We start from the raw sequence: 9,535 nt of genomic DNA, 5'->3' as shown, positions 1-9,535 counted from the left end.
TTGAGTGATGATAGAGTTCAGATAAACGCATCTCACCTCTCGTGATTAAGTAACCTCGCCCTTCCCAGTCTCAGTAGACAGACGGCAGTCGCCCTAAAGATCGGCGCAACGACCTGAGTATGAGCGGGCGCGCAGACAATCAAACACTGAACCAAGGGCTTAGTCCAGGACGGGCTTTTCGTGCCGGCCAACAAAAACCAACACGTAGTCGGCAGGATTCGAACCTGCGCGGGGAGACCCCAATGGATTTCTAGTCCATCGCCTTAACCACTCGGCCACGACTACCGAAGTGGCAGAAGTTTGCGGCAGACGCTACAAAAACATCAGAAGATTCACTCGTGAGATAAGACAGGAGTTTCAGAGTCTGTAGATTCGCTCCTTCTTCTGAGAACCAGCCAGAGGCAGCGCTCAATGAACAAATTTTGTCCCTACACCTCCTCCCTCACCAGCACTCGGGGACCCGAGCAGGGGTGACAATTCATTTTCCGGTCTGGCGGTCTGCATGACATTAACGAGACCCGACGTAGACCGGAGGACGAGCACCTTCGCTCCGCAAAACGCCGGATTCCCCATTTTAAATCTACGAGGGGTGATTGATAAGTTCGTGCCCTAAGGTAGAATGGCTCAATTTTAGAAAACCGAGCACATTTATTTTTCAACATAGTCCCCTCCTACATGTACACACTTAGTCCAGCAGTCGTGAAGCATACGGATCCCTTCTTTGTAGAAGTCGGCATCTTGGACCTCCAGAAAGTGGTCCACAGTAGGGGTGAGGTGATTGATAACTCCGTGGCCTATGGTGAAAGGAATTGAGTTGTACAGCTCTCGTTACATACACGTGCAGTTCAACTCGTTGAGTGAAAATGCGGGAAGTTTGAAGTTTCTCATCTCCTTCTACCCTGGGCCTCGTAGTTGCCATTCTGAATCCGATGTGTCGGTCCGCGGTATCCTCTCTGATAGGATGAGGCCACTCTCGGTTTCCAGGAGTCTCCAACCTGATGGCTTGAACGTCTTTTTTTCTCTAACTTCAGTTTATTTCTTCTCCCACCCGCTTCTTTTTCCATTCCTCATTCTGGCTCCCACTCACCCTTTTCTTCTTACCTCCCGTGACCTTTCTTTGCTGCCCTTTCTCCCATGATCCGCTCTCCTTTCCAATCCGATTCCTTCTTTTCCAGCCCTTCACCTCTTCCGTCTATCACCTCCCAGCTTCTCACTTCATTCCCTCCCCCGACCCAGCCACCGACCTTCCCCCTCACCCACCACCCACCACTTCCTCTTCCCCAGCTTCTTCCCCCTTCCTTGCCAGTCCCAATGAAGGGTCTCACTCAAAATGTCAAAGGTTTACTTTTCTCCAGAGATGCTGTCCGACCTGCCGACTACCCCCAGCTCTTTGTGTGTGTTACCCAAGATTTCCAGCATCTGCAGAATCTTGTGTTTATGGTTACCATAAGATACAGGAGCAGAATTAGGCCATTCGGCCCATCGAGTCTGCTGCACCATTCCATCATGGCTGATTTATTACCATCTCAACCCCATTCTCCTGCCTTCTCCCTGTATTCTTTGATGCCCTGGCTAATCAAGAACTTATCAAACTTTGCTTTAAATATATTCAATGACTTGCCACCACAGCCATCTATAGTAATGTATTCCACAGATTCACCACCTTCTGGCTACAGAAATTCCTCTCCATCCCTATTCTAAATGTATGTCCCTCTAGTCTGAGGCTGTGCCCTCCGGTCCTAGACTCACCCAATATAGGAAACATCCACTTTAACTAGACCTTTCAATATTCAGTAAGTTTCAATGAGATCTTCCCTCATTCTTCTAAACTCCAGCAAGTACAGGCCCAGAGCCATTAAACACTCCTCATATGTTAATCCTTTAATTCCCAGAATCATTTTCTTGAACCTCCTCTGGACCCTCTCCAATGCCAGCACATCTTTTCTCAGATATGAGGCCCAAAACTGCTCACAATACTCTAAATGAGGTCTGACCGATTCCTTATAAAGCCTCAATATTACATCTCTTATATCCTAATCCTCTCAAAATGAATGCTAACATTACATTTGCCTTCCTTACCCTTGACTCCACCCGCAAGTTAACCTTTAAGGAATCCTGCACAAGGACTCCCAAGTCCATTTGTACCTCTGATTTTTAAACTTTCTCCCCATTTAGGAAAACAGTCTACACCTTTATTCTTTCTACCAAAGTGCATGGCCATACATTTCACTACATTACATGCCGTCTGCCACTCCTTTGCCCATTCCCCGAGCCTGCCTAAGTCCTTCTGCTTCCTCAACAGTACTTGCCCCTCCACATATCTTCATATCATCCACAAAGCCATCAATTCTATCATCCAGATCACTGACATAACGTGAAGAGAAGCAGCCCCAACATCATCCCCTGCAGAGCACCACTAGTCACCAGCAGCCAACCAGAAAAGGCACCTTTATTCTCAATCTTTGCCTCCTGCAAGTCAACCAATGTTCTATCCATGCTGTGATCTTTTCTGTAATACAATGAGTTCTTATCGAGTTAAACAGCCTCGTGTGCAGCACCTTGTCAAAAGCCTTTTGAAAATCCGTGTAAACAATATCCACTGACTCTCCTTTTCCTGTCTTCCCTATTTCCTCATAGAATTCCAACAAATTTGCCAGGCAAGATTTCCCCTTGAGGAAATTATGCTGACTTTGGCCTATTTTATCATGTGCCTCCAAGTCCCCTGAAACCCCATCATTAACAATGGAACATCTTCCCAACCAACCATAGAAGTCAGGCTAACTGGCCTATGATTTCCTTTGTTCCACCTCCCTCCCTTCTTAAACAGTGGGGTGACATTTGCAATTATCCAGTCCTCCGGAACCATTCCAGAATCTAGTGATTCTTGAAAGATCATTAGTAATGCCTCCACAATCTCTTCAGCTACCTCTTTCAGAACTCTGGGGTGTAGTCCATCTGATTTATCTACCTTCAGACTTTTCAACTTCCCAAACACCTTCTCCTTAGTAATCACAACGACACTCACTTCTGCCCTGTTGTCACGCTCAGATTTCTGCACACTGCTAGTGTCTTCCATAGTTAAGACTGATGCAAAAAGCTTATTAAATTCCACCACAATTTCTTTGCACCCCATAACTGCCTCTGCAGCATCATTTTCCAGTAGTCCAATATCCACTCTCACATCTTTTACTCTTCATATATTTGGGAAAAAATTTATTATGAGAATTTATATTTTGTAATATATACTCTTTTTCATATTATTAGCTAGCTTCCCTTAATCTTCCATTTTTTCTCTCCTTATGGTTTTTTAGTTGCTAAATTATATGCCCTCTCTTTTGCTTTATGCAGCTTTTGTGCTGCATTGTCAGCCACGGTTGCCTCATCCTCCCTTTAGAATACTTCTTCATCTTTGGGACGTGTCTATCCTGTGACTTCCAAGTTGCCCCCAGAAGCTGCAGCCATTGTTTATTGGCTGTCATCCCTCCTAGTCTCCCCTTCCAATCAACTTTGGCCAGCTCCTGTCTCATGTAATTCCCTTTACTCCACTGTAATACTGATGCATCTGACTTTTTCTTCTCCCTCTCGAACTGCAGGGTGATTTCTATCATATTATGGTCACTGCTTCCTAAGGGCTCCTTCACCTTAAGCTCCCGAATCAAATTTGGTTCATTGCACAACACCCAATCCGGGAATTGCCATTTCCCTAGTGTACTCAAACACAAGCTGCTCTAAAAACCATCTCACAGCCATTTTGCAAATTACCTGTCTTGGGATCCAGCCCCAACCTGTTTTTCCCAATTTACTTTCATATTGAAGTGCCCCCATTACTATCATAACATTGCTCTTTTTGCACATCTTTTCTATCTTCTGTTGTAATTTGTATCCTGGCTACTACTTGGAGGTGTGTATGTATATATATATAAAACTCCCATCAGGGTTTTTTCACCCCTGCAGTTTCTTAACACTACCCACAAGAATTCTACATCTCTGTCAGCTCTTTGTGAGGATTTGATTTCAGTTTTTACCAATAAAGCCACACCATCCCATGCCAGTCCTTTCAATACAATGTGTATCCTTGAAGTTAAACTCCCAACTATAATCTTCTTTCAGACATGACTCGGTGATGCCTACAACATTGTACCTACCATTCTCTAACTGTGCTACGTTGTCTTATTCCATATACTCTGTGTATTCAAATGTAATACCTTCAGTCCTGTATTTATCACCCTCTTTGATTTTACCCCCCATGTTACACTTCACCTCAACCCACCGACTGTTTTTTCTATCATCTGCCTGTCCTTCCTGACAGTCTCACTACACACTGCCTCTGCTTGTACACCAACTGCCCCGTCCCCAATCCTGTCACTCCCGTCCCCACCCTCCTGCCATGTAGCAAACGTGCCCGCAAAGATCTTCTCGTCCTTGGACTCAGGTGCAAACCATCCTTTTTTGTACACGTTATACCTTCCCCAGAGGAGAGCCCAACGATGCAGAAATCTCAGCCACACATTCATCTGCCAAATCTTCCTATTCTTACCCTCACTGGCAGGTGGCAGAGGCAACAATCCAGAGATTACCTTTGGTCAGAAAGTCTTTCTTTCTTTTTTTTTTGGGTCATATCCTCAAAATGGACTGCCCAGTCTTTTTGTTTTGGTTTTTTTATATACTGTAGTGGTTTTTTCTCTCTTCATTTAAAACTTTTTTTTTCTTTTCTCTTCATAAACTGATAAAAGGACAATTGCTATTTTCATTTTTTGTTATATATTTTATACTAGTTTAACAATATCTGTGATTTTGACAATGTTTATCCTAATCTCAGTTTATATTGTTACTGATATATATACTTGAGATAATTCTCCTCTTGATTGTAGTTATGCTCCTTTTAAATCAATAAAAAGATTAATAAAGAAAGAACAGTCCAGAGATTACCACCCCGGAGGTCCTGCTTTTCAGCTTTCTGCACACCTTCCCTCTTCAGGACCTCTTCCCTTTTCCTACCTGTGTCCTTGGTACCAATATGGCCCACACCTTCCAGCAGTTCACCCTCCCCCTTTGGAATCCTGTCGACCTGATCCAAGACATTCCTGTCTGCCCCTCCTGCCTATGGAATGTCCTAACACCACCACACTCCTCTTCTCCCCCCACCCCCTTCCCTTCTGAGCCACAGACCTGCTCACTGCAGATTCTCCGGGGTGGGTTGTACCCACCCTCGCCCCCACCAACAGTATCCAAAGCGGTATACTTATTATTGCGCGGAATTCCCACAGGGGTACTCTGCACTGGCCGTCTATTCCCTTCCCCTCTCCTGACAGGCACCCAGGTACCTCCCTGTAGCTCCTGTCTATCATCTCCTCAGCCCCGGTTCCTTAACGCGATCTCCGAGGAGCTGCGGCTCAGGGCACTGCATACCGATGTGCTGTAATTAGCAACCTGCGCCAGTCAGTAGGCCGATCCCATTCCCGGAACACCTGCGATCAGAATTCCATGATGCAAGCACTTGGGAAATAGTTGGCAAGGTGAATGAACCAATAAGAAAATCTTTCTCCCCCTACCTTCTGTTGCGGAAGTGTACACACACACACCCAGAGCACGGTGGTGTAGCGGCTAACAGATTATTACAGCACCAGTGACCCGAGTTCAATTCCCCATGCTGTCTGCCAGGAGTTTGTAGCATCTCCCCGCGACCTCGTGGGTTTCCTCCCAGATCCCAAAGAGATCCGGGCTAATTGACCACTGGGGCGTAATTGCGCTCGCCTGGCCAGGACCTTTTACAATGCCCTGTCTCCAAATAACTACACATCTGACACTAAATCCTAACCCCGACTTGATCGGGATTTGGACAACGACCAGGAGATTCCGCGAGCGAGGGTCCTACCCTTTGGATCTGATCGTTGAGACTGGGGAACAGGACTCGGTCACGCTATCAAGCACTGGGTGTGAATACCAGCCACCGAACACATTATGAACAGACACTCCCGCACCCAGCGTCACTTTAACGTGCGTACAGTCTATCTACGATCATCTAGTCCATATGCACGGCCGAGCTCAGCTACTTGTATACATCGTTTCAAAGGATTGCTTCGATTTTTTTAATTGCGTTCCTCGTGCTAATTGCAGTTTTCCTGCAGTAACAATCATTCTGTTCTCCTTAGTGACAATCTCGAAACTTCAAACAGCACAAGATCGCCTCTACAGCTCCAAGTGTAAAGAAAACTTAAAAACAGACTAAATTAAATTATTCTTTATAAAACGCAAACAACAGGAATTCCTTCAGTTAGTCCTGACGAAGGGTCTCGACCTGAAACGTCGACTGTACCTCTTCCTAGAGATGCTGCCTGACACAGCAACTTTGATGTGTGTTGTTTATTCTTTATAAAATCTGTTTTTTTTAACTTCACTACTTAATCAGAAAGACGAGGTCCGTTTACTTTGACCAGCTTTCTTAAAGTTGGCCCGGGACAGTTCACGACCTTGGAATATCGATAACCGATCGTGGACCATCAGTTTATCTAACAAGGAAAAACTCTGAGACATTCCTACTTTAATACAGACTTTATTGTAAAATATATTCCTATTAGACATTGACAGCGAATGCCCAGTCTTATACAGAGCAATTAACATTGCAATTAGTTCATCTTAATTATAAATTAGTAATTAGACGTTTCTTCATTCGGGTCCCTATCTGCATCCACACCCCGGCTCAAAGGTACGGAAACCTGGGCCTGAACCAGCCGGTACCCCTGTGACCAGCACTCTAACAGGACCATGGGACCCTCAGCTCCGGGCTCAGAACACCGCTGACCAACACTCCCCCCACCTCCCATGGCACCGAGGGAGCGCAGCAGCGCCTGAGGTGCTGTCACTGGGCACAGAGACCGTCACTCGGTAGATGACAAACAGAGAGACACACACAAAGGTTGCGGGGAGAAGGCAGGAGAATTGGGGGGGGGGGGGAGGTCGAGAGGGTTTAATAGATCAGCCATGGCCGAATGCAGACCAGACTCGATGGACCGAATGGCCTGATTCTGCTCCCGTGCATCATGCGCTTCTATGTCGCCTCAGGGGATATCCATCCCCCCGAGAACCGAGTTCGGGGCAGCGCACTGGACGACGACCGTGAGACCTCTAGGGAAGGTGTAGAGATTTACCGAACAGGCGAGATTTACTGTGGTTATAGAATTATAAACGACACGGGCCCCTCGGTGGCTGTGCTGACCCTTGAGTCTGAGGATCCGGACACGGAGGGAGACACACACAGACAGACTGTTCCCCATCGGTAGAGGCTCCAGGACCAAGGCACAGGGTCCAAAGGTGATTGGGTTTTTGAGTTGTTTCACACCGGGTCAGTGACAGGAGGGGATTAAAGGCAAACGGGATGGGATTCCCAAGGGAAAGAATTTGCAGGACGTTGGGGGAAGAGGCCAGGAGAGTGGGACTAACGGGGCTGCTCCTACGTGGCGCCAGGACAGATTCAACGGGCGGAATGGCCTCCTGTCCCACACAGTCCTTGCGCACCTCTCTGCCCATCTGCAGGCTCTCCTCCAATACCCACAGGAAAAGTCAATGCGTTCAGGTATACAGATCGTAAACACAAAATACTCTGCAGATGCTAGGATCAAGGGATCAAAGCAACACTCACAACGCGCTGGAGGAACTCAGCAGGTCGGGCAGCATCCGTGGATCTCCCACCCGGCACTTATCCCTGTAAGCTTAAGTGCTACACCTGTCCCTACACCTCCTCTCTTGTCACCATTCAGGGCCCCAAACAGTCCTTTCAGGTGAGGCAACACTTCACTTGTGAGTCTGTTGGGGTCATCTATTGCATCCGGTGCTCCCGGTGCGGCCTCCTCTACATTGGTGAAACCCGACGCAGATTGGGGGACCGCTTCGTCGAGCACCTCCGCTCCGTCCGCCACAACAGGCAGGATCTCCCAGTAGCCACCCACTTCAACTCTGCTTCCCACTCCCATTCAGATATGTCCATACATGGCCTCCTCTACTGCCATGATGAGGCTAAATTCAGGTTGAAGGAGCAACACCTCATATACCGTCTAGGTAGTCTCCAGCCCCTTGGTATGAGCATAGAATTCTCCAACTTCTGGTAATTCCCTCCCCCTCCCTTCCCCTATCCCTATTTCACTCTGACCCCTCCCCCAGCTGCCTACTACCTCCCTCATGGTTCCGCCTCCTTCTACTACCCATTGTGTTTTCCCCTATTCCTTCTTCACCTTTCCTGCCTATCACCTCCCTGCCTCCCCTCCCCCACCCCTTTATCTTTCCCCTTACTGGTTTTTCACCTGGTACCTACCAGCCTTCTCCTTCCCACCCTCACCCCACCTTCTTTATAGGGCCTCTGCCCCTTCCCTCTACAATCCTGATGAAGGGTTCCGGCCCGAAACGTTGACTGATCGTTTCCACGGATGCTGCCCGACCTGCTGAGTTCCCCCGGCGTGTTGCAGGTGTACAGATGGGACGGGACCATTCCCCTCAGAGCTCATTGAGAGGTGAATCAAGGGAAGCATCCCAATTATAAAGGGCTTCAAAGGAGTCAATGAGGAGAAATTAAAATGGTAGGGAGGTCAAATTTCCTGTCATATATGACAGCGACAACCTGATTGAGCAGCAGAGACTAGAGCAGAGAGGAGGACATTGATCACAGTACAATCATCGGGGAATTGTGTATCGCGGTTTGGGATCGACCTGGGTCAGGGAGAAGGTGAACCCAAAAACATGCCTTCCTCCACCCTGGGAAAGCAAAGCACAGCAGATGCCGGAAGTCCGAAATAAAATCAGGAGCGCTGGAAACACTCAGCAGGCCAGGCAGCGTCCGCAGAGGGAGCAGCAGGTTTAACACGCCAGCCAGTGGCCCCATTCAGGTGAACGGTTAACTCGTTTCTCCCTCCACAGATGCCGCTAAGTGTTTTCGTCCGAATGTCCCCACGGCTGCCTGCTCGGCACCCAGCACCTCCAGCCACACAACTGGTCCCATCTGCTCACAGGTTCCCCAGTCCCTGAAATTCCCATTAGCCGTCCGTCACCGTGTAACAGAACTGTCAGACTGCCCCCTCCCACTACCAGCCCGAGTGCGGCAGGGGTCCTAAACCACGAGGTTGAGAACACTGTACCAGGAGGGAGTTCGTTCTCCTCCTCTGAGCAAGTGGGCAGGTCGGGAGAGACAGTCTGGAAAAACATGGAAAAGAGACATGTGGATGGGATGGGGAAGATCTAAACTAATAAGACCACAGAGGACCATCGGTTAACGGGAAGGAAGGCAAAGAACGCCGGCGTCCGTCAATTAATAGTAGTTTCAAGAAGTCCAACAACTAAAAAAGTGTTCAGATTAAACGGCTCCTGCCTGCTTTGGGCGCATGTGGCTGTTCCGTTTCCAAACGGTGAGGCACTTTCACGCTGAAACATTCTTCAGCCAACCAATCACACTGACCTCGGAACACACCGACTGCGCTGTGCGCCTTTAATTAAAGGGAAGTTGCAGTCACTGTGGCAAAATACTTCCGCCGGGTCTGTGACCAAGCCC

At 47.9% G+C, this 9,535-nt stretch overlaps 1 non-coding gene across 1 annotated transcript; it reads right to left on the bottom strand.

Annotated features, from left to right (window-relative positions):
* Positions 1–203: 203 nt before the first annotated feature.
* On the bottom strand, positions 204–285 carry trnas-aga (transfer RNA serine (anticodon AGA)). The gene has a single exon. It is a non-coding gene; the product is annotated as a tRNA-Ser (tRNA).
* Between the last annotated feature and the right edge of the window lie 9,250 nt (positions 286–9,535).

Source organism: Mobula birostris, chromosome 24 (genome assembly GCF_030028105.1).
Source record: "Mobula birostris isolate sMobBir1 chromosome 24, sMobBir1.hap1, whole genome shotgun sequence".
NCBI classification, from domain to species: Eukaryota; Metazoa; Chordata; class Chondrichthyes; order Myliobatiformes; family Myliobatidae; genus Mobula; species Mobula birostris.
This window is presented reverse-complemented; position numbering and strand designations above follow the sequence as displayed.